Below are 26,393 nucleotides of genomic sequence, written 5' to 3'. Positions count from 1 at the left end.
CTTGCACAAACTGGCTTTATTCTACCTAAGTTGCCCTCCCACAAGTGTGTACTCCGAAAGAGTGTTTAGTGCCGCCGCTCACCTTGTCAGCAATCGGCGTACGAGGTTACATCCAGAAAATGTGGAGAAGATGATGTTCATTAAAATGAATTATAATCAATTCCTCCGCGGAGACATTGACCAGCAGCAATTGCCTCCACAAAGTACACAGGGAGCTGAGATGGTGGATTCCAGTGGGGACGAATTGATAATCTGTGAGGAGGGGGATGTACACGGTGATATATCGGAGGGTGAAGATGAGGTGGACATCTTGCCTCTGTAGAGCCAGTTTGTGCAAGGAGAGATTAATTGCTTCTTTTTTGGGGGGGGTCCAAACCAACCCGTCATATCAGTCACAGTCGTGTGGCAGACCCTGTCACTGAAATGATGGGTTGGTTAAAGTGTGCATGTCCTGTTTTGTTTATACAACATAAGGGTGGGTGGGAGGGCCCAAGGACAATTCCATCTTGCACCTCTTTTTTCTTTTCTTTTTCTTTGCATCATGTGCTGATTGGGGAGGGTTTTTTGGAAGGGACATCCTGCGTGACACTGCAGTGCCACTCCTAGATGGGCCCGGTGTTTGTGTCGGCCACTAGGGTCGCTAATCTTACTCACACAGTCAGCTACCTCATTGCGCCTCTTTTTTTCTTTGCGTCATGTGCTGTTTGGGGAGGGTTTTTTGGAAGGGACATCCTGCGTGACACTGCAGTGCCACTCCTGGATGGGCCCGGTGTTTGTGTCGGCCACTAGGGTCGCTAATCTTACTCACACAGCTACCTCATTGCGCCTCTTTTTTTCTTTGCGTCATGTGCTGTTTGGGGAGGGTTTTTTGGAAGGGACATCCTGCGTGACACTGCAGTGCCACTCCTAGATGGGCCCGGTGTTTGTGTCGGCCACTAGGGTCGCTAATCTTACTCACACAGCTACCTCATTGCGCCTCTTTTTTTCTTTGCGTCATGTGCTGTTTGGGGAGGGTTTTTTGGAAGGGACATCCTGCGTGACACTGCAGTGCCACTCCTAGATGGGCCCGGTGTTTGTGTCGGCCACTAGGGTCGCTTATCTTACTCACACAGCGACCTCGGTGCAAATTTTAGGACTAAAAATAATATTGTGAGGTGTGAGGTATTCAGAATAGACTGAAAATGAGTGTAAATTATGGTTTTTGAGGTTAATAATACTTTGGGATCAAAATGACCCCCAAATTCTATGATTTAAGCTGTTTTTTAGTGTTTTTTGAAAAAAACACCCGAATCCAAAACACACCCGAATCCGACAAAAAAAATTCGGTGAGGTTTTGCCAAAACGCGTTCGAACCCAAAACACGGCCGCGGAACCGAACCCAAAACCAAAACACAAAACCCGAAAAATTTCAGGCGCTCATCTCTAAAAATGACCTCCAGCAAGCCACAAATGTGCATGTGTCTACTCAAACGATCAGAAACAGACTCCATGAGGGTGGTATGAGGACCCGACGTCCACAGGTGGGGGTTGTGCTTACAGCCCAAGACAGTGCAGGACGTTTGGCATTTGCCAGAGAACACCAAGATTCGCAAATTCGCCACTGGCGCCCTGTGCTCTTCACAGATGAAAGCAGGTTCTCACTGAGCACGTGTGACAGACGTGACAGAGTCTGGAGACGCCAAGGAGAACGTTCTGCTGCCTGCAACATCCTCCAGCATGACCGGTTTGGCAGTGGGTCAGTAATGTAGGAACATGTAGGAAGATCTTTACCTAGCGAAAATGAACATCTAATGAGAAGACCTTCCTTTAATGATAATGCAATTGGTGATTCAGCTTATCTTGAAGAAAGGGGGGATAATATCGGTCATAAAAGACATTACGATATGAACACTTTTTTAGAGAGACGACCCACAAAATACAGACAAAGGTAAAAAGAAAGATAAATACAAATAAAAAGATAAGAGGTTGCAGAGCGGGCAAATTTAACGGTATGTCAAAAAAGAAAAGATTACTTTTAAAAAAAGAGGGAAATCAGTATGACCCGCCATTAGAGACAATACAGAATGAACAAAGCAAAACTAAGATATACAATCTGAGTAGCCACAGTCTGTCAAAGGACGAACAAGACCTCTGGAAAAAGGCCTAAAATTTGCCCCTTCTAGTAAAATTGATAATTTTGGTACTTATATAGACCTACAGCGTTTCATCCGCAAATTATCTTTAAAAAGATTCTTTGCGGACAATACAGATGACAATACCCCTATGGATGGTGAACAAGAGGAAGTAAAGGTTTATAAAAAGAGATCTACCTTTTTTCCCAAACATAAAAGGGGTTGTTTTGTTGAGACTTTTGAGCGGTTGGTTAAGGAAGATCTTGACAGAACTCATTTCAAGCCTCCCAAAAAATGTAACTTAACCAGAAATCAGAGGAAAGCAATAGGCACCCTTAGAAGTAACGATCAAATTGTAATTAAACCCGCGGATAAAGGCGGGGGGATAGTCATCCTTGATAGGGATGATTACCACACAGAAGTGGTACATCAGTTGTCAGATACCACTACATATAAATAAACTGAAAGGAGATCCATCTATAGCAATTACAAAAAAACTAGATACTTTTTTGGGATTATATACTACCTTAGGGGCAGTGACTCTAGAAGAACAAAATTATATAAAGATTGATAATCCTGCCATTCCAGCACTGTACGTTTTGCCTAAGGTACATAAGAGTATAGATCGACCACCAGGCCGCCCCATTGTGGCTGGGATTGGTTCCGCCCTTTCAAATCTATCGGAATTCTTAGATCAAAAAATCCAACCACTTGTAGTAGATACAAAATCTTATTTAAGAGACACCATATCAGTTATCAATAAGTTGGCTGCTGTACAATGGAAACCACATTATCTCCTGGTTACAGCAGATGTGAAGTCCTTATATACCATTATCTCACATGATCAGGGCATAGAGGCACTCCAGTATTTTTTAACTCAAGCAAGTACTCCAGCTTTGGACATACAGTTTATCATGGAGGGAGTATCACTTATATTACATAACAACTTTTTCTGGTATGAGGGCGATTTCTACTTACAGCTACTCGGAGCGGCGATGGGTACTAGACTGGCACCAAGTTATGCCAATCTATTTATGGCCCACTGGGAAAATCAGACGATCTGGTCCGATCACCAGTGGGGTGCCAGTCTAGTACTCTGGACGAGATATATAGATGACGTCCTGTTTATTTGGGACTGTGACCGTTCATCTTTGGAGATGTTTTGTGCACACCTCAATTCAAACAATAAAAACATTGAATTTACATATAACATCAGTAATACAGAGATTAATTTTTTGGATTTATGTATATACCCAGAGGGTGATAAAATAGCCACAAGAAATTTTACAAAACCAACAGACTGTAACTCTTTTATGAATTTTGACAGTAATCATCATTCCAACTGGCTGAAAAGCATACCTAAAAGCCAGTTTAGGAGATTGCGTAGGAATTGTACCAATTTGAATACATACGATTTACACGCGGAAATTATGGAGGGACAATTCCTTGATAAAGGGTATAACCCTGTAATGGTCACAAAAGCTCGTGCAGATACACGGGAGTTAGAACGTTCCACCATGTTGAATAGCAAGAAAACTAATCCTCGTATGAATCAAGAAGTGGCATTCATAACTCAGTATAATTCTCAGCACAAACAGTTAGAGCAAATTATTGGGAAATACTGGTATATATTAATGAAGGATCCTTTATTGTCTGGTAGCATTATGAATCGTCCAAGATTCATTTATCGTAAAGCTAGGAATCTAAGAGATATGCTCGTAAAGAGTGCTTTGCCTATTGAAAGAATGCAAACCAGAATTACCTCTAAAGGTTTTTTCCGTTGTGGTTTTTGTCCTATGTGTAAAAGCTGTAATGTGGAAAGAAAAATAATAGAATACACATCGAATCAGACACAGACCACATATCCGATTAAGGATTTTATTACTTGTTGCACCAAGAATGTCATATACCTATTAGAATGTCATTGCGGACTGCAATATGTGGGTAGAACGGGAAGAATGTTGAAAGAACGTCTATCAGAACACACCAGGAATATAAAGAAAGGATATGAGTTGCATAGTGTATCTAATCATTTTAAAAATAAGCATAACTGCAACCTAAAAGGGCTAAAAAGTTTTATGGGCATAAAAGTGGTTAAGAGTAACTGGAGAACTCGATGCACAGAGAAACTTTTGGCGCAAACAGAAATGAAAACTATACATCAATTAAGAACTCTAACACCAAGTGGTTTAAATTTAGAGTTTGAGATAAAATGGTTTCTGTGAAGCCTCGTGTATTTTAGCCTGCCTGTTCTAAAATCTCTCTTTTTGTGTTGTCTTTGTCGTTCTTTGCCTTTGAATCACAATTATGTGCTTCATGTGGAATATGAAAATTGACTTATGGAGACAAGAACTGTGTCAACATCAGAGCTCCGTCAAGGACAACTAGAAGAATTTTCCTGTACCCAGTGACTCCCGGGCGTCCACTATAATATTACAGATCTAAAATGTTGTGCTGTATATATATGTGTAGCGGTCTGCCCTCTTTTAGAGAACGAATATCCGGGATAACCGGAACATATACTTTACTGCTTGAGGAAGGGGAAGGAATCCCCGAAACGCGTTGAAGTTGTTGCTAGCCATTATACCTGATCATTTGTTTGCTGTATTGGACGAATAAAAAGCCGTGTGTTTCTGGAAATAAACACTGGTCTGCTTCATTCCTGCCTCCCACACTGTGAGGGATGTGAAAGATACCTTGATGTGCACGCGAGACAGGACACTAATGTAAGTGTTACTCCAATAGCTAAGCTCATTGCAAATGAAATATACCGTGGATGTTTGGTGATAGAAAGATACCTTTACGTGAACACGAGACAGAACGATAAAGTGAGTGTCTTTCTGATGAATGGAAAGAATCTGAAAGATACTTTGGATGAAGATTAAAAAGTCTCAAGTTGTTTTAAAATTTTATTATTTTAAACCTAGCGCTAGTTTGCAACCATCCATTGTCTTCATATTTCTTGTGTTATATAGGGATAAATAAGGGAATATCCCATGTGTTGCAAACCAGCAGCTTTTATTTGGTAGCGCAGGGCTTCATACATATACGATTGTCACAGTAATGGTGTGGGCTGGCATTTCTTTGGGGGGCCGCACAGCCCTCCATGTGCTCGCCAGAGGTAGCCTGACTGCCATTAGGTACCGAGATGAGATCCTCAGACCCCTTTGTGAGGCCATATGCTGGTGCGGTTGGCCCTGGGTTCCTCCTAATGCAAGACAATGCTAGACCTCTTGTGGCTGGAGTGTGTCAGCAGTTCCTGCAAGACGAAGGCATTGATGCTATGGACTGACTCCGTTCCCCAGACCTGAATCCAATTGAGCACATCTGGGACATCATGTCTCGCTCCATCCACCAGCGTGGCGCCACAGACTGTCCAGGAGTTGGCGGATGCTTTAGTCCAGGTCTGGGAGGAGATCCCTGAGGAGACCATCCGCCACCTCATCAGGAGCATGCCCAGGCGTTGCAGGGAGGTCATACAGGCACGTGGAGGCCACACACTACTGAGCTTCATTTTGACTTGTTTTAACGACATTACATCAAAGTTGGATCAGCCACTTTAATTTTGAGTGTGACTCCAAATCCAGACCTCCATGGGTTAATAAATTTGATTTCTATTGATAATTTTTGTGTGATTTTTTGCACATTCAAGTATGTAAAGAACAAAGTATTTAATAAGAATATTTCATTCATTCATTCAGATCTAGGATGTGTTATTTTAGTGTTCCCTTTATTTTTTTGAGTAGTGTATATATATATATATATATATATATATATATCTATATATCTATATATATATCTACAGTATATCTATATATCTATATATATATCTATATATATCTATCTATATATATATATATATATAAAACTAGTGAAGAAAAGGGCGCCTATTTAGTGTTTCTTTAAAAAATTGATATAAAGTGAATTGGGTGGTAATGTATGGACATCACTTATCTGATATATACACTTTCTTCGGTCTCATGACCAATGCACATATGTAAAAAGAAGATAAAACAGAAATAACATAGCGCGTACAGTTTTTTTTTTATTTAAAAAGACATTTTTGTCCGTACAGTTTTTAAGACATATTTCACCATAAGAATAAAAGTAGTTGTATCTAGAAAACCTCCTAAGGATAAGCAAATCCTCAATGATAAAAATCCACCAGCAGGGATTATTGGGGTTTTTCACAAATTTTAATACAACATAAAACATAGAAGGTATATAATAGTAAAAATGCAAGCGTACAGAATATAACAAGGTTCGAGCTTATCAATCTGTATGTACAATCGGATACATCCTGTTTTCCATAAAAATCCAATATTGGTAAAAATGCAAACGTACAGGATATTAAAGTTAAAAAAGCTTATCTGTCCATAAGGAGGTCTCAGGTACAGTGTCCAACGCGTTTCGTCAGCAGTATGACTTCATCATGGGGATCTATATATATATATATATATATATATATATATAAGACAGACCCAGCAGTCAAAGATTGTATAATGTATAAACATACTGCAGAAGAAAGCAGCACTGCTATCCAAACACACAGGAGTTTAAAGGGAGAAATACAAAATGTAATTGAAATATTAAAAGGTCAATCTATTAAAAGAAGAAGAGTCTTCATTTTCCACATTTTCAGATCCCCACAGCCTGCAATGGTCTCCACTGGATAACACCGGTGCTGACTATCGCAAATGCTCTTACCACATATTTATGAAACATAGGCCCTCATTCCGAGTTGATCGCTCGCTGCTGTTGTTCGCAGCGCAGCGATCAGGTTACTACTGCGCATGCGTATGCACCGCAATGCGCATGCGCGTCATACGGGTACAAACAGCATCGTTGCTGTGCAATGCTTCTAGCGACAAATCCATTCGCACAACCGATTGCAAGGAGATTGACAGGAAGAGGGCGTTTGTGGGTGTCAACTGACCATTTTCTGAGAGTGGTAGGAAAAACATAGGCGTGTCCAGGCGTATGCAGGGCGGGTGTCTGACGTCAATTCCGGGACTGGACAGGCTGAAGTGATCGCAAGGGCTGAGTAAGTCCAGAGCTACTCAGAAACTGCAAAAAACTTTTCCGTACCACTCGGCTGCACATGTGATCGCAACCTTGCAAAGCGAAAACACACTCCCCCGTGGGTGGCGACTATGCGTTTGCACGGCTGCAAAAAGTAGCTAGCGATCGATCAACTCAGAATGAGAGCCATAGGCGTGTAACAAATCTGCACCTAGAATCCAGAGAATGAGCTCCTGGTGGCCTGCACATGTGTGGCTTTACAATGGAAGGTTACGTGTGCTCAGAAGCAGGGGCACATTTTGGTGGTCATGCGCCCACTAGGCACAACATTATTGGTCACCTCCCATTATGTCAATGCCCCCTTCATGTTGGGGCCTCCCGACTGTCAAAGCAGCACCAACCTCACTCCCTCCACCACCACATTTTACTGTCCATTGCCCCCTCCTCCCTCACCAGTTCAAAATAAAAAAATAAGTTGCAATGACAAAAAGAAAACAAGGAGTCACCTGGCCTCACCATGTCATCGTCCTTGCAGGGCTCTCATGCAAGTGATCCAGTGATACTGGCGTATTAGTCCAGTGATACTGCTGTATAAATTCAGTCCAGTGGTACTGCCGTATAAGTTCAATGGTACTGCTGTATAATTCCAGTGATACTGCCGTATAATTCCAGTGATACTGACATATAATTCCAGTGGTACTGGTGTATAAATCCAGTGATACTGCCATATAAATTCAGTCTAGTGATACTGCCATATAAATTCAGTGATACTGCCGTATAAATCCAGTGATACTGCCGTATGAAGTCCAATGATACTGCCGTATATATCCAGCGGTACTGCAGTATAAATCCAGTAATACTGCTGTATATGTCCAGTGGTACTGCCATATAAATCAAGTGATACTGTCGTATAAATCCAGTGATACTGCCGTATAATTCCAGTGATACTGCGGTATAATTCTAGTGGTACTGGCGTATAAATCCAGTGGTACTGCTATATAAATCCAGTCCAGTGGTACTGCCGTATAAATCCAGTGGTACTGCCATATAAATCCACTGATACTGCCGTATAATTCCATTGATACTGCCATATAATTCCAGTGATACTGACGTATAATTCCAGTGACACTGCCATATAATTCCAGGGGTACTGGCGTATAAATCAAGTGATACTGCAGTATGAATCCAGTCCAGTGGTACTGCCGTATAAATCCAGTGGTACTGCCGTATAATTCCAGTGATACTGCCGTATAATTTCAATTATACTGCCATATAATTCCAGTGATACACTCCGTATAATTCCAGTGATACTGCCATATAATTCCAGTGGTACTGGCGTATTAGTCCAGTGATTTTGCCGTATAAATCCAGTCCAATGGTACTGCCATATAAGTCCAGTGGTACAGCCGTATTAATCCAGTGGTACTGCCGTATAATTCCAATGATACTGCCGTATAATTCCAGTGATACTGCCGTATAATTCCAGTGATATTGCCGTATAATTCCAGTGGTACTGGCGTAAAAGTCCAGTGATACTGCCGTATAAATCCAGTCCAGTGGTACTGCTGTATAAATCCAGTGGTACTGCTGTATAATTCCAGTGATACTGCCATATAATTTCAGTGGTACTGGTGTATATGTCCAGTGATACTGCTGTATAATTCCAGTGGTATTGCTGTATAAATCCAGTCCAGTGGTGCTGCCATATAAGTTCAGTGGTGCTGTCCTGTGCTGTGAATTATTTACTCCAAATAAAGGGGTTATTAATATTTAATCCAAATAATTTTCACAGAGTTTGCCCTGTGCGGTGTAGAGGTACGCTCTCCTGTATCGCATATTTTTATATAACTCCAGAAAAATAATGGAGAACAAAAATTTGGAGGATAAAATAGGGAAAGATCAAGTACCACTTCCTCCTAGTGCTGAAGCTGCTGCCACTAGTCATGACATAGAGTGACGATAAAATGCCATCAACGTCGTCTGCCAAGGCCGATGCCCAATGCGATAGTAGAGGGCAAGTAAAATCCAAAAAGCCAAAGTTCAGTAAAAAGACCCAAAAAAAGAAAATGAAATGGTCTGAGGAGAAACGTAAACTTGCCAATATGCCATTTATGAAACGGAATGGCAAGGAACGGCTAAGGCCCTGGCCTACGTTCATGACTAGTGGTTCAGCTTTACATGATGATGGAAGCCCTCATCCTCCCGCTAGAAAAATGATAAGAGTAAAGCCAGCAAAAACACAGCAAAGAACTGTGCGTTATAAGATGGTATCACAAATCCCCAAGGATAGTTCAAGTGTGTCGGCAGTTGTGATGACTGACATTCCCAACACTGGATGAGAAGAGGTGGCTCCTTCCACCATTTGCACGCCCTCTGCAAGTGCTGGAAGTAGCATCCACAGTCTAGTTTCTGATATTCAAATTGAAGATGTCACTGTTGAAGTACACCAGGATGCGGATATGGGTGTTGCTGGTGCTCAGGAGGAAGTTGACGATGAGGATTCTGATGTGTTTTTTTTTTTAATCAGGCACCGAGGGAGACACATGTTGTGCATGGGATGAATAAGCCCATCGTGATGCCTGGGCAAAATACCTAAAAAAGCCACCTCTTTAGTGTGGAATTATTCCTCTACAAATCCGGACAACAGGTGTCAAGTCGTGTATTGCCTCTGTCAATCTGTAATAAGAAGAGGTAAGGACGTTAACCACCTAGCAACGTACTCCCTTATACGTCACCTGCTGCGCATTCATCAGAAGTCAGTGTCATGTTGTGAAACTTTGGGTAAGAGAGTAAGCAGTCCACTGACACCTAAATCCCTTCTTCCTCTTGTACCCAAGCTCCTGCAAGCCACAGCACCAACTCCCTCAACGTCAACTTCCTCCTCAGTCAGGAACATCAGTAGTCCTGCAGGCCATGTCACTGGCAAGACTGAGTAGTCCTCTCCTAACCGGGATTCCTCCGGAGGATCCTAGAGTGGTACGCCTACTGCTGCTGTTGCTGCCGCTGCTGTTGCTGCTGCTGGGAGTCAATCGTCATCCCAGAGGGGAAGTCGGAAGACCATTTGTACGACTTCAACTAAGCAATTGACTGTCCAACAGTCCTTTGTGAGGAAGATGAAATATGACAGCAGTCATCCTGTTGTAAAGCGGATAACTGAGGCCTTAATAGCTATGTTGGTGTTAGACGTGCGTCCGGTATCTGCCATTTATTCAGTGGGACTTACCAATTTGATGGAGGTAGTGTGTCCCCGGTACCAAATCCCATCTAGGTTCCACTTCACTAGGCAGGCGATACCAAGAATGTACAGAGACGTCAGAAAAAGTGTCCTAAAAAATGCAGTTGTACCCACTGTCCACTCAACCATGGACATGTGGACAAGTGGAACAGGGCAGACTAAGGACTATATGACTGTGACAGCCCACTGGGTAGATGTATTGCCTCCCGCAGCAACAACAGCAGTGGCACCAGTAGCAGCATCTCACAAACACAAACTCGTTCCTAGGCAGGCTACACTTTGTATCTCCGCTTTCCATATGAGGAACACCACTGACAACCTCTTAGGGAAACTGAGGGACATCATCGCACAATGGCTTACTCTCCTGGGGATTTGTGATATCGGACAACGCCACCAATATTGTGCGTGCATTACATCTGGGCAAATTCCAGCACATCCCATAATTTGCACATACAATTAATTTGGTGGTGCAGAATTTTTGGAAAAATGACAGGGGAGTGCAGGAGATGCTGTCAGTGGCCTGAAAAATTGCGGCCACTTTCGACATTCAGCCACTGCGTGCCGAAGACTGGAGCGCCAGCAAACACTCCTGAACCTGCCCTGCCATCACCTGAAGCAAGAGGTGGTAACTAGGGGGAATTCAACACTCTAAATACTTCAGAGGATGGAGGAGCAGCAAAAGGCCATTCTAGCCTATACATCCACCTGTGATATAGGCAAAGGAGGGGGAATGCACCTGACTCAAGTGCAGTAGAGAATGATTTCCGTCTTGTGCAAGGTTCTCCAACCCTTCGAACTTGCCACACCTGAAATCAGTTCAGACACTGCTAGCTTGAGTCAGGTAATTTCCCTCATCAGGCTTTTGCAGAAGCAGCTGGAGAAATTGAAGGAGGAGCTAAGACGGAGCGATTCCGCAAAGTATGTGGGACTTGTGTATAAAGCCCTTCATTCGCTTTGCCAGTATTCAAGGGTGGTCAATCTGTTGAAATCAGAGCGCTACAATTTAGCCACCTTGCTCGATCCTAGGTTTAAAGCCTACATTGTATCTCTCTTTCCGACAGACACAAGTCTGCAGAGGTTCAAAGACCTGCTGGTGAGAAAATTGTCAACTCAAGCAGAATGTGACCTGTCAACAGCTCCTCCTTTATTTTCTCCCGCAACTGGGGCTGTGAGGAAAAGGATATGATTTCCTAGCCCACCCGCTGGCGGTGATGCAGGTCACTCAGGAGCGAGTGCTGACATCTGTTCCGGACTGAAGGACCTGCCAATGATTACTGACATGTCTACTGTCACTGCATATGATTCTGTCACCATTGAAAGAATGGTGGAGGATTATATGAGTGACAGCATCCAAGTAGGCATGTCAGACAGTCCGTATGTATACTGGCAGGAAAAAGATGCAATTTAGAAGCCCTTGCACAAACTGGGTTTATTTTACCTAAGTTGCCCATCCTCCAGTGTGTACTCTGAAAGAGTGTTTAGTGCAGCCGGTAACCTTGTCAGCGATCGGCGTAGGATGTTACTTCCACAAAATGTGGAGACGATGATGTTCATCAAAATTAATTATAAATTCCTCCAGGAAGGCCTTTACAGCAATTGCCTCCAGAAAGTACATAGGGCCTGTGATGGTGGATTCCAGTGGGGACTAATTAATACTCTGTGAGGAGGAGGATGTACACAGTGAAAGGGGTGAGGAATCGGAGGATGAGGATGATGTCGACATCTTGCCTCTGTAGAGCCAGTTTGTGCAAGGATAGATTGCTTGCTTCCTTTTTGGTGGGGGCCCAAACAAACCAGTCATTTCAGCCACAGTCGTGTGGCAGACCCTGTCGCTGAAATGATTAGTAACATAGTAACATAGTAACTAAGGTTGAAAAAAGACAATTGTCCATCGAGTTTAACCTATTTGTAGTCTCCTATGCAGTCTTATTATAGGACTAGTTATTTTTATGTTAGGACTAGTTATATTAACTATAATGCGTGCCTACGCACCATAACCCTGAATATCTTTATCCAATAGGCATTTATCTAACCCATTCTTGAAAGATGTTGACTGAGTCCGCTGTTACTACTCTCTCAGGCAGGGAATTCCAAACCCGTATAGTCCTTACTGTGAAAAAACCTTTTCGCGTCAATGTGTGGAAACTCCTCTCCTCTAACCTAAGCGAGTGACCACGTGTCCTCTGTGCTGATCTTATAGAAAACAGGTCCCTCCCGAGCTCTGTGTATTGACCCCTTATATATTAGTAGATGTTGATCATGTCCCCTCTTAGTCTCTTTTTCAATGTAAACATGCCTAGCCTTGCAAGCCTTTCCTCGTATTCCAGCGTCTCCATGCCCTTGATTAGTTTGGTCGGCCGTCTCTGAACCTTTTCTAGCTCCAGGATATCCTTTTTGTAATATGGTGCCCAAAATTGCACACAGTATTCAAGATATGGCCTCACTAATGATTTATATAATGGGAGTATAATACTCTCGTCCCTTGCATCAATTCCCCGTTTTATGCATGCTAATATCTTATTAGCCTTCTTTGGTGCACTCCTACTTTGGGTACTGCTTCTTAATTTGTTATCTATGTGAGCTCCTAAGTCTTTTTACAGTACAGAATCCCCTAGTATTACCCCATTTAGTATGTAGGTGTAATTTCTGGTCTTGCCCTTACAGTGCATTACCTTACACTTGTCTGTGTTGAATCTCATTCTCCATTTTGCTGCCCATGCTTCCAGTTTATTTAAGTCGTTCTGAAGAGACTCAGCATCCCCCTCCATATTTATAACCGTACACAATTTGGTATCGTCTGCGAAAATTGACACAATTCTCTCTAGACCTACTGTTAAGTCGTTGATGAAAATGTTGAACAAAAGTGACCGTTGTGGCACACCACTTAGTACTTTAGCCCAATTTGAAAATGATCCATTAACCACAACACGCTGCTTTCTATTATCTAACCAATTACTGACCCAAGTGCATATTGTGCTCCCTAGCCCTATTTCTTGTAGCTTATAGATAAGACACATGTGTGGTACAGTATCGAAAGCTTTGGCAGAGTCTAAAAAGATTACATCCACCTCCTTACGCTGATCAAGGTTCTCACTTACTGTTTCATAAAAGCCAAGTAAGTTGGTTTGACATGATCTGTCCTTCACAAATCTATGTTGGTTCCATTTAATTACCTTATTTGCTTAAGGAACTTTTGAATACTGTCCCTTAGAATACCTTCCAATACTTTCCCCACTATAGATGTAAGACTAACTGGTCTATAATTACCTGGTTCAGCTTTGCTCCCCTTTTTGAATATCGGCACTACCTCCGCTATACGCCAGTCTTTGGGAACCATACCCGATTTAACTGAATCCATGAAGATCAAATATAGAGGTCTTGCTAGTTCAGCGTGCAACTCCATAAGAACTCTCGGGTGAATTCCATCTGGACCAGGTGACTTATTAATATTTAACTTTTTAATTGGTCACAGACTACCTCCTCACATAAATAATCATTTAGCAGTGGGACATTATCTTTGTTGAGATTTTGTGTTAGACCCAGCATTTGGTCCTCTCTGGTAAATACCGTTAAAAAAAACTTGTTTAGTTTGTTTGCAATGTCATCATTTTTGATTAAGACTCCCCTCTTGTCCTTTAAAGGGCCTATACTCTCCTTCTTTAGTCTCTTGCTGTTGATGTACTTAAAAAAAATTTGGATTCGATTTGCTTTCCTTTGCTACTAGTTTTTCAGTTTCTACTTTAGCCGCTCTTATTCCTTTTTTGCATATTTTGTTACAGTCCTTATAGTGCTGGAATGACTCCACATCCCCCTCAGATTTGTATTTTTTAAATGCTCGTCTTTTTTGTCCATTAATTCCTTTATATTTTTGTTAAACCACATTGGTTTGGGATTTTTATTCCTTTTTTTGCTGCTGGTGGGAATAAATTTATGAGTATTATTAATTAGCAGTGATTTTAATACATCCCATTTCTCTGTAGTATTTTTTCCTTGAAACGGAATTTCCCATTCAATGTCCCTTAACGCTTCCTTCATCATGTCAAAGTTGGCTTTGCTAAAGTTTAGAGTCGTAGTTGAGCCAGTATAGGACTGCTTATGAAAACTGATATTGAATGTGACCATATTGTGGTCGCTGTTACCTATGGGCTCTCCTACTTCAATATTTGATACCAATTCCCCATTGTTAGTTAATACCAGGTCTAAGATTGCATTGTACCTAGTTGGTTCCTCGAGTAATTGAACTAAGTAATTATCATTTAGCGTGTTTAAAAACATATTGCCCCTAGCAGTATCACATGAATTGATTTTCCAGTTTATCTTGGGATAGTTAAAGTCTCCCATCACTACTATGTCTCCTACTCCTGCTGCTCTTTCTATTTGATTCAGTAACAATTTCTCATCAGACACATTAATACCAGGCGGCCTGTAGCATAACCCCAATAATAACTTCTTTATTCCTTTACCCCCACATGCAATTTCTACCCATAACGTCTCAATAGTATTTACAGTCCCTTCTTGAATATGTTCCCGTATAACATGTTTTAGAAATGGCTTTACGTAAAGACATACCCCTCCACCCCGTTTATTTAGTCTGTCTCTCCTGTACAGCGTGTAACCCTCTAGATTGACTGTCCAATCGTGAGATTCGTCCCACCACGTTTCAGTAATGCCTATAATATCCTATTTCTTGCTTGCTGCGAGGATTTGTAGTTCCCCTTTTTTACCTGTAAGGCTTCTAGCATTTACATACATACAATTGAGATATGTATTTCCACTTATAGTAGGGACATCATAATTCTTATGCAGCAAAGGGGACCCGTAATCGTCATTGGTTACTGTTATTCTAACACCCTTTTTATTTCCCATGTTACTACCCTTGCCATCTGCTCTATTCCTCCCCCCTACTCCTCCCCCGTTTTGTTCATTAACGCCACCCCTGCTATTCTTACTGAATGACCCGTGATTTCTTGCTAAACCCTCCCTCCAGGCACCTAGTTTAAAATCTCCTCCAACCTTCTAACCATCCTTCCCCCCAGCACCGCTGCCCCCTCCTCGTTCAGGTGCAATCCATCACGACAAAAAAGATGGCGCCTGACTGAGAAGTCCGCCCAGTGTTCTAGGAACACAAACCTTTCTTTCCTGCACCAATCCCTAAGCCACACATTTACCTCCCTAATCTCCCTCTGCCTCCCTGGGCTAACGCGTGGCACGGGTAATAATTCAGAGAATATTACCTTAGATGTCCTTGCTTTAAGTTTCTTGCCTAATTCCCTATTGTCTTTCTTAAGGACATCCCACCTTCCACTAACTTTGTCATTGGTGCCAACGTGCACCAAGACCGCTGGATCCTTCCCAGCCCCTCCCAACAATCTATCTACACGGTCCGCAATGTGCCGCACCCGAGCACCCGGGAGACAACAGACCGTATGGCAATCACGGTCCTGGTAGCAGATTCTTTTGTTAAAGTGTGCATGTCCTGTTTATACAACATAAGGGTGGTTGAAAGGGCCCAAGGACAATTCCATTTTGCACCTCGTTTTCTTCTTTGCATCATGTCCTGTTTGGGGACTAGTTTTTTAAAGTGCTATCCTGTCTGACACTGCCTTACAAGTCCAGGGGTACTGCCATATAAGTCCAGGGGTACTGCCGTATAAGTCCAGTCCAGTGGAGCTGTCTTGTGCTGCATCAGTACAGTGGTGGTGTCTTGTGCTGCCATAAGTCCAGTGGTGGTGTCCTGTGCTGTATATTATTTACTCCAAATAAAAGGGTTATATACATTACTTATATTATTATCCAAATAATTTTTACAGGGTTTGCCCTATGTGGTGTAGGGGTACGCTCGCCTGTGCTGCATATTATTATAATATCTCCAAATAAAAGGGTTATTATTATCCAAATTAATTTTACAGGCTTTGCCATGTGTGTGTTTGTGGTTTAGGGGTACGCTCTCCTGTGCCACCAATATTGTGCGTGTATTACATCTGGGCAAATTCCAGCACGTCCCAAGTTGTTTGTGCTGCACACTTGTGTCGCTTAGCTTAGTCATAAAGCTACCTCATTGCACCTCTTTTTCTTCTTTGCATGATGTGCTGTTTGGGGCCTAGTTTTTTTTAGGTGCCATCCTGTCTGCAACTGCAGTGCCACTCCTAGATGGGCCAGGTGTTTGTGCCGCACACTTGTGTTGCTTAGCTTAGCCATCCAGCTACCTAATTGCACCTCTTTTTCTTCTTTGCATCATGTGCTTTTTGGAGCCTATTTTTTAAATCTGCCATCCTGTCTGCCACTGCAGCGCCACTCCTAGATGGGCCCGGTGTTTGTGCCGCACACTTGTGTCACTTAGCTTAGTCATACAGCCACCTCGGTGCAACCTTTTGGCCTAAAAACAATTTTGTGAGGTGTGAGGTGTTCAGAATAGACTGGAAATGAATGTTATTGGGGTTAATAATACCGTAGGATCTAAATTACCCCAAAATTATGTGATTTTAGCTGTTTTTATGTTTTTTAAAAAGTCATCCAGTTCCAAAACCAAAACTAAAACACGAAAGGGTTGTTTTGGCAAAACCAATCCAGATCCAAAATACGAGCATGGAACCAGAACCAAAACCAAAACACAAAATACGAAAAAGTGCTGCCGCACATCTCTATTAAAAATATCCTTAGTCTCATTTCTTGGACAATTGTTTCAACAGATTTAGCAACAACTGTGCAAGTAAATATAATCTTCCACATGTACGTCTTTCTAATTGCAATTTTTATTGTTTAATGTGCACACTCTAATACATCAACTACAAGTGCTCGAATAGTCTGGTTATTCTGCAAGCAGATTAAATAATTATCAAAGTTTGGTCTTTAGCTTTGAGCCTGAGCAACAGATAATTAAAGTTTCTCTCTCACATGGGAACAATTATTAGAGTTTTGTTTAAGCTTCCGCAAATTTTATAACCTTTACTGGCATTCAGATGGAGCTTAAAGGTCATTACATATTAGATTACCAGCCAAGGAAAATAATTTCAAATGTTCATCTAATACAAATAAAATGATAGGTCAACATGTTGTTACTCTGCTTACCGTAATAACGATTTCAGGAAGCAAGCAAACAAATTAATTACAATTTTATTGACTAAAATACAGTATGGGTATGATATATGGATGTGTTATATTGAGCAGGTACAATATGTAGGGCATGGGCTAATTCAAACAGAAAACTGGGGCACTCACGTAGTATAAACTTTACTCAATCCATAAATACAAGCAAATGCATTCTTTTTGGATGCCAAATACACTAAAGCAGTATTATGGTGGTATGGCTTGCTTTCTGTTTAGTCCATAAATTTCTGGATGTACAAAAAGTTTTATATTTACAAACAAAGTGAACATTACATTTTTTCAAAGTATTCGGCAGAGCAGTATATGCAAAGTTATAAGCCCTCAAACCACTTGGTGAAGCAGCTGAACCAGTACTAAGCAGGTATGTCTTCTACAAGCTGGGGGAAGGTCTCCAATGCATCTTCCGTGACTCAAAATGAACCTCATGCATATTGCGCTTGATTTGTGGGAACATGAAGAAGTCACAGGGGGCCAGGTCTGGACTGTACAGCGGATGACCAAGATCCTGGATGCAATCGTGGGATAGAAAACCCACCACTTTCCTGAACCTGTGGGCAGGTATATTGTCGTGATGGAGAAGGACACCACGAGGGCGATTTCTTGCACTTTCGGCAGGCTTCGGTTGGCGTACCAGTCCCAGTGATGGTGCGCTGCTGCAGGAGTGCTACGGCAGCTACTAGACGAGTCTTGGCCACAAAAGCAGCCACCATCTGCTTGTCCAAACTGCGCTGAATATGTAACTTCTGTAGCAGCCCACCTCCAACTGGGGTCCACTGGGCCAACGGTTTGTTCTTTGGGTTGAAACTGTCTCCCAGAGTCTGAGCAACCTCCATCAAATCTGCCCAGCATGTTGCAGCATCAAGTCACTTGAGCCTTCTTCTGCTCTCGAGTTAGCTGATGGGGCACCCAACATGCAGAAACATTGCTCAGGATAAACTTTTCATGGAGTATCACACACATGGAACCCAATGAGATGCCTATCACCTTGTCTAACTGGGCCACACTAACCCTGGTGTCCACCCTAACCATGACCAGCATGGCAGCAACATTGTCTTTGGTGATGGCAGGCACAGGTTGGCCGCAACACTCCTCATCTTCCAGGGACTTTCTCCTGCGTTGAAAGTCTGCAAACCACTCAAACACAGTGATTTGGGATGGTGCTTCTTTTCCAAAAGCAGCTTGCAGTCAGTCCAAACTCTCCTGCTGTTACAGACTACTCTTGTAGTCGTAGAGGATCATTCTCTCCAGTGGCCTCTGTTGAGCTCAATAATGACTTCTTCAGCATGAAGTGCTGCTTATATACGGTTCTATGCCTTGACATTTCACAGGAACTTTAGTCAGAGATTACAGTTCAAAACCAGACAGTTAGATTGTGTCTATTCTACCTATGCACTGGACATCCATAAACTTATGAATCACCCCTCATACAGACTGGATGGTCCCCAAGTCTTTAACTTTTGGTCTGAAGTATTCTTATTAAAATAACTGTACTTTCAGAATTTGTATAGTAGAGTCTCTGTCTTCTTACCTTCACTTTAGTGGACACATCTTATTTGAAATGCATGGCCACCTTGTCCGTGAGACTGCACTGGCTTCACTGCGACAGGAAGTGACTTCCTATTGGAAGTCCTACCTGCCAGTCACAGACAAAATTACAGGCAGTCCCATTGGGAGGTGTTTCCTCCCTCCAGGACTGCCAGACCGGGCTGCAATAGGTAGAGAGCTAGATTCCTGTAGGAAGCAAGCTCCCTACCTCATCAGGCCTAACCAGCTTCTATGGGCTGCAGCCGATGCAGTCCATAGAAGCCTTGGTTTTGTGCATGCGCACAGAGCCAGCACTAACCAATATTATGCCCTAGGCAAAAATTTGGCTGGTGTCCCCTAGCACCACCGCTAGTTCCGCATCTGACCCTGCACCCCTTTCCCAGCACCATCACCCCCACGCATAGCAGTCCTTTTTTTGTTTTCCTACCCCCTGTAATTTAAATAAGAACAGTGTGCACATTCGGCGCACAGCCCAAAAATGTATGTGTTTTTGCTAGCAAGGGGCATGGCCACACAATAGTACTCCCCAATTCAAATTATGCCTCACAGTAGTGCAACTTTATTCACAATTTATCATATGATAGTGTCCCTTATTCACATTACATCACACAGTTGTACCACTTTACCTTATATACGTTACTCCTCACAGTAGTGCCCCTCATTCACATAACATCATACTGAATTGCTCCTTATTCACATTACACCACACCATATTGCTCTTTATTCTCATTACACCACACCATATTGCTCCTTATTCACATTATGTCACGATCCGGGTATCTGGACGCCATTTCTTACCCATCAGATGCCTCCTAAGGCTGGCTCAGCGTTCCAGGACCGGATCCCATCTGTTATCCTGATGTGTACATTCCTGTATCCTCTCCTGTCACTCTGGGACGCTGTCACAGTAAACGCCATATTACACCTGGCATGGCGTCTCCCGCGGCCTCCGCCGCCGTCCCTGAACTTCTGCATGCAGAGTGTCTGAGTGGCGATTACGTCAGCCGCGGCCTCCGCTGTGTCCGCGTGGTTGGATGTGCATCTGTCAGCCTGGCGCCTCCTGTCTCCGGTGGCCGGCGCCGCCATTACTGTTTTCATTACCACATGGATTACAAACCAAACTCCCCTCCAAGTGTCTGCATGGGCGCAGCCATCTTGGATTCTGTCAGCTGATCATTTCCACCAATCTGTTCTCAGTATTGATAATCTGCATAATTGCCTAGCCAATCCCTTCCTTGCTGCAGGTATAAATACACTGTGCCTGAGCAAGGAAGGCGTCAGTGCTTTGGTTGTCAAACCTAGTTCCTGTTTGTCTCTCTCCTGTGATTGTCTTCCAGGTTCCAGCTCCTGTCTCAAGACTTCCACCATAGAGACCCGCACCAGCATTCCACCTGCGGTGTAGCCTGACTCTCCAATCCATTGTGGATTCATCTGTTTCCAGCTACAACATTACCTGCTTCCAGCTCAGCTTCCAGCAGAGTACAGCTTCCCTTAAAGGGCCGGTGTCCTTTCTACACTTTACCACTCTCCACCGGTATTATTATTTCTCCGCTCTCAAGTTCTACATTTCAGTTCATATTTCATCGCTCCCAAGTTCATTTATTATTTAACTGGTTCCAGCCAGTATCCACTCCGTGCTAACAACAGTCTGGTTCCAGCCAGTATCCACAGCAGCTGTTTTATCTTCAGCAACCCAGCTTTTCCTGGAACACCAGCTGGCACAATCCTGGGTTATCTCCATTGCTACAGTCGGGCCTGGTAAGGACTTTCCATCTAGAAGATCATAAGAACTATCTCACACTACCAGTGCCCTGTGGCTCCTGCCATCCTGTAGTACCCAGGAACTGTATTTATTCTTTGCTGACATTTACGTTTTCTTTTACTGCTGCTGTGTTGCGGAGTTGTCATAATAAACATCATTGACTTTTATTCCTGGTTGTCGTGGTCACGCCTTCGGGCAATTCTTCTACATGTCTAGGGGTCTGATACAACCTGCCAGGTTCCATTACACCTCAGCCCCTACAACTGAGGCTGCCTCCCGTCAGCTCAGGCCCTCAGTTGTGACAGTCCCTACAACTGAGGCTGCCTCCCGTCAGCTCAGGCCCTCAGTTGTGACAGTAAGCACTGACCTAATGAATCCAGCCGGAGATCAGGATCAAGCGGCCAGGCCGATGCAAGAACTGGCAGCCCGACTTGAACATCAGGAGGCTGCACAGGGCCACATCATCCGCTGTCTCCAGGATCTCTCTACTCGGCTGGATGGGATTCAGACAACCCTCCGTGGATCAGACGCGTCCGGTGCGTCAACCACAGTGACTCCAGCTATAACCCCACCCACCTTACCCATTTCTGCTCCACGTCTTCATCTTCCAACGCCAGCAAAATTTGACGGATCTCCAAGATTCTGCAGGGGATTTCTCAACCAGTGTGAGATTCAGTTTGAGCTACAACCTGGCAATTTTCCCAGTGACCGTACAAAAATTGCCTACATTATCTCTCTTCTCAGTGGCTCAGCCCTTGATTGGGCATCACCGTTATGGGAGAGGTCCGACACCCTGCTATCCTCCTACACTACATTCGTGTCAACATTCAGGCGCATCTTCGACGAGCCAGGCCGGGTAACTTCAGCTTCATCTGAGATTCTCCGTTTGCGCCAGGGATCACGTACTGTAGGACAATATCTTATACAGTTCCAGATCCTGGCATCCGAACTGGCATGGAACGACGAGGCCCTGTATGCTGCATTCTGGCATGGCTTATCTGAGAGTATTAAAGATGAGTTAGCTACCAGAGACTTACCTTCCAAGTTAGATGAGCTAATCTCACTCTGCACGAAAGTTGATTTACGTTTCAGAGAGAGAGCAACTGAGCGTGTAAGATCATCTGCTCCAAAATCTTCTGCTCCTCCTCCTCGCCAACTGTCACCATCTAAAGATGAGCCCAGCCAAATTGGTCGTTCCCGTTTAACTCCTGCTGAGCGCCGAAGACGTCTCTCCAAGTCTCTCTGTCTTTATTGTGCAGCTCCGTCTCACACCATTAATGCCTGTCCCAAACGTCCAGGACTCCAGACCCTAGCTCGCCAAGAAGAGGGCCGGCTAGGAGTAATGATCTCCTCTCCATCTCCTCAAGATTGTAATCTCCCAGTCTCGCTTCAAGTTGCTCAACGTTATCGGAACATCATTGCCCTCCTTGATTCTGGAGCAGCTGGGAACTTTATTACCGAAGCCTATGTTAAACGGTGGTCCCTACCCACCGAGAGACTTCCTGCGTCCATCTCCTTAACTGCCGTGGATGGCAGCAAGATCTTTGAGGCAGTTATTTCTTTAAGGACTCTACCAGTTCGTCTGAGAGTGGGAGTTCTTCATTCCGAACTTATTTCTTTTTTAGTGATTCCAAGTGCCACACATCCTGTGGTCCTGGGCCTTCCATGGCTCCGTCTTCACAATCCTACAATTGATTGGACGACTACGCAAATCCTGGCATGGGGTTCCTCCTGTGCTGAGACATGTTTGTTCAAAGTATTGCCTGTCTGTTCTTCCTCCCCCAGGTCGTCTGATGTTCCACCTCCTCCATATCAAGATTTCACGGATGTGTTCAGTAAAGCTTCTGCTGATATCCTTCCTCCTCATAGAGAATGGGACTGCCCGATTGATCTCGTTCCAGGGAAGGTTCCACCTCGAGGCCGAACTTATCCGTTGTCTCTGCCTGAGACGCATTCTATGGAGGAATACATTAAAGAGAACCTAGCAAAGGGGTTCATTCGACCTTCTTCTTCTCCAGCCGGCGCAGGCTTCTTTTTTGTAAAGAAGAAAGATGGTGGTCTGCGGCCGTGCATCGACTACAGAGGTTTGAACGACATTACCATCAAGAACCGTTATCCTTTACCCCTGATTACTGAGCTCTTTGACAGGGTTAGCGGAGCTACCATCTTTACAAAGCTGGACTTGAGAGGTGCATACAATCTCATCCGGATCCGTGAGGGTGACGAGTGGAAGACCGCCTTTAACACCAGTGACGGACATTATGAGTACCTCGTCATGCCCTTCGGATTGAGCAATGCTCCAGCTGTCTTCCAGCATTTTGTCAATGAGATCTTCAGAGACATTCTATACCGTCATGTCGTGGTCTATCTAGACGATATCCTCATTTTTGCCAACGATTTAGAGGAACATCGTTTTTGGGTTAAAGAGGTTCTGTCCCGTCTCCGTGTCAATCATCTCTATTGCAAATTAGAGAAATGCGTCTTTGAAGTCAAGTCCATTCCGTTTCTAGGGTACATTGTGTCCGGTTCCGGACTAGAGATGGATCCTGAGAAACTACAAGCAATCCAAAATTGGCCGGTACCCTTAACCCTCAAAGAGGTCCAGAGGTTTTTAGGGTTCGCCAACTATTACCGAAAGTTTATACGAGACTTTTCCACCATTGTGGCGCCTATTACCGCTTTCACTAAGAAGGGTGCTAACCCGTCCAAGTGGTCTGAAGAAGCCATGCAAGCATTTCATCTTTTAAAACAAAGGTTCATCTCTGCGCCTGTTCTGAAACAGCCTGACATCGACTCTCCTTTCATCTTAGAGGTGGATGCCTCCTCCGTTGGAGTAGGAGCGGTGTTATCTCAGAGGGCTAAAGATGGCCATTTACACCCTTGCAGTTTCTTCTCCCGGAAGTTCTCCCCAGCTGAGCGCAACTATGCCATTGGCGACCAGGAGTTGCTAGCCATCAAGCTCGCTCTAGAAGAATGGAGGTATCTGTTGGAGGGAGCTTCTCATTCAATCACCATACTTACAGACCACAAGAACCTTTTATACCTGAAGGGCGCACAATGTCTCAACCCTCGTCAGGCCAGATGGGCACTTTTCTTTTCCAGGTTCGACTTTAAACTCCAGTTCTGTCCGGGCTCTCAGAATCGCAAGGCCGATGCCCTTTCCCGCTCATGGGAGCAAGAAAATGAGTCAGAGTCTTCAGACAAGCATCCTATTATAAATCCGTTGGCATTCTCCACGGTAGGGATGGACTCTACGCCCCCATCAGGGAAAAGTTTTGTGAAGCCGATGCTAAGGAAGAAGCTCATGCATTGGGCCCATGCTTCCCATTTTGCCGGACATACAGGTATCCAAAAAACCCTGGAGTTTATCTCTAGGTCCTATTGGTGGCCAACTCTGAAAAAGGACGTCTTGGAGTTTATTGCATCTTACCCAAAGTGTGCCCAACATAAAGTATCCCGCCAGTCGCCTGCGGGGCAACTGGTTCCACTATCCGTTCCCCGTCGACCATGGACCCACTTGTCGATGGATTTCATTACAGACTTACCCATGTGCAACAAGTTCAATACCATCTGGGTGGTAGTTGACCGGTTCACCAAGATGGCACACTTCATTCCTCTCACCGGTCTTCCGTCAGCTTCCAAGTTGGCTCAAGTATTCATACAAGAGATCTTCCGACTCCACGGTCTTCCTGAAGAAATTATCTCAGATCGAGGAGTTCAATTCACAGCCAAATTCTGGCGAAGTTTATGTCAAGTCCTCCAAGTCAAGCTAAAGTTTTCCACGGCTTACCATCCTCAGACCAATGGTCAAACCGAGAGGGTGAATCAGGACTTGGAGGCCTTCCTCCGCATCTATGTGTCCTCCTCTCAAGATGACTGGGTTCAATTACTTCCCTGGGCCGAGTTCTGTCATAACAACCAGTATCATTCTTCATCTGCTTCAACACCATTCTTCACTAACTTTGGATTCCACCCTAAAGTCCCTGAGTTCCAACCGCTTCCAGCAACTTCTGTTCCCGCAGTGGATATCACCTTGCATCAGTTTGCCAATATCTGGAAGAGCGTACGATCAGCTCTGCTCAAAGCATCGTTCAGGTACAAGAAGTTTGCGGATAAGAAGCGTCGAGCAGTTCCTGCTCTCAAGGTGGGTGATCGGGTATGGTTATCCACGAAGAATTTGAGGTTAAGAGTTCCCAGTATGAAGTTTGCACCTCGCTATATCGGTCCTTTCAAGATTGAACAAGTCATCAATCCTGTTGCTTACAGACTCCAGTTGCCTCCCTTCTTAAAAATACCCAGGACATTCCATGTTTCCCTGTTGAAACCGCTGATCTTGAATCGGTTTCATTCCTCACTTCCTCCAACTCCGAAAGTCCAAACTCAACGAGGCGTTGAGTATGAAGTGGCCAAGATCCTGGACTCACGTCACCGTTACGGTCAACTACAATATCTTATTGACTGGAAGGGTTATGGTCCTGAGGAACGTTCATGGACCAATGCTTCTGATGTCCATGCTCCTGCCTTGGTCCGGAGATTCCATTCCAAGTTTCCTCAAAAGCCAAAGAAGTGTCCTGGGGCCACTCCTAAAGGGGGGGGTGCTGTCACGATCCGGGTATCTGGACGCCATTTCTTACCCATCAGATGCCTCCTAAGGCTGGCTCAGCGTTCCAGGACCGGATCCCATCTGTTATCCTGATGTGTACATTCCTGTATCCTCTCCTGTCACTCTGGGACGCTGTCACAGTAAACGCCATATTACACCTGGCATGGCGTCTCCCGCGGCCTCCGCCGCCGTCCCTGAACTTCTGCATGCAGAGTGTCTGAGTGGCGATTACGTCAGCCGCGGCCTCCGCTGTGTCCGCGTGGTTGGATGTGCATCTGTCAGCCTGGCGCCTCCTGTCTCCGGTGGCCGGCGCCGCCATTACTGTTTTCATTACCACATGGATTACAAACCAAACTCCCCTCCAAGTGTCTGCATGGGCGCAGCCATCTTGGATTCTGTCAGCTGATCATTTCCACCAATCTGTTCTCAGTATTGATAATCTGCATAATTGCCTAGCCAATCCCTTCCTTGCTGCAGGTATAAATACACTGTGCCTGAGCAAGGAAGGCGTCAGTGCTTTGGTTGTCAAACCTAGTTCCTGTTTGTCTCTCTCCTGTGATTGTCTTCCAGGTTCCAGCTCCTGTCTCAAGACTTCCACCATAGAGACCCGCACCAGCATTCCACCTGCGGTGTAGCCTGACTCTCCAATCCATTGTGGATTCATCTGTTTCCAGCTACAACATTACCTGCTTCCAGCTCAGCTTCCAGCAGAGTACAGCTTCCCTTAAAGGGCCGGTGTCCTTTCTACACTTTACCACTCTCCACCGGTATTATTATTTCTCCGCTCTCAAGTTCTACATTTCAGTTCATATTTCATCGCTCCCAAGTTCATTTATTATTTAACTGGTTCCAGCCAGTATCCACTCCGTGCTAACAACAGTCTGGTTCCAGCCAGTATCCACAGCAGCTGTTTTATCTTCAGCAACCCAGCTTTTCCTGGAACACCAGCTGGCACAATCCTGGGTTATCTCCATTGCTACAGTCGGGCCTGGTAAGGACTTTCCATCT

The sequence above is a fragment of the Pseudophryne corroboree genome, chromosome 5 (assembly GCF_028390025.1).
Source record: "Pseudophryne corroboree isolate aPseCor3 chromosome 5, aPseCor3.hap2, whole genome shotgun sequence".
Taxonomy (NCBI): Eukaryota; Metazoa; Chordata; class Amphibia; order Anura; family Myobatrachidae; genus Pseudophryne; species Pseudophryne corroboree.
The sequence above is the reverse complement of the archived record's forward strand: the minus strand, read 5'-3'. Positions refer to the sequence as shown.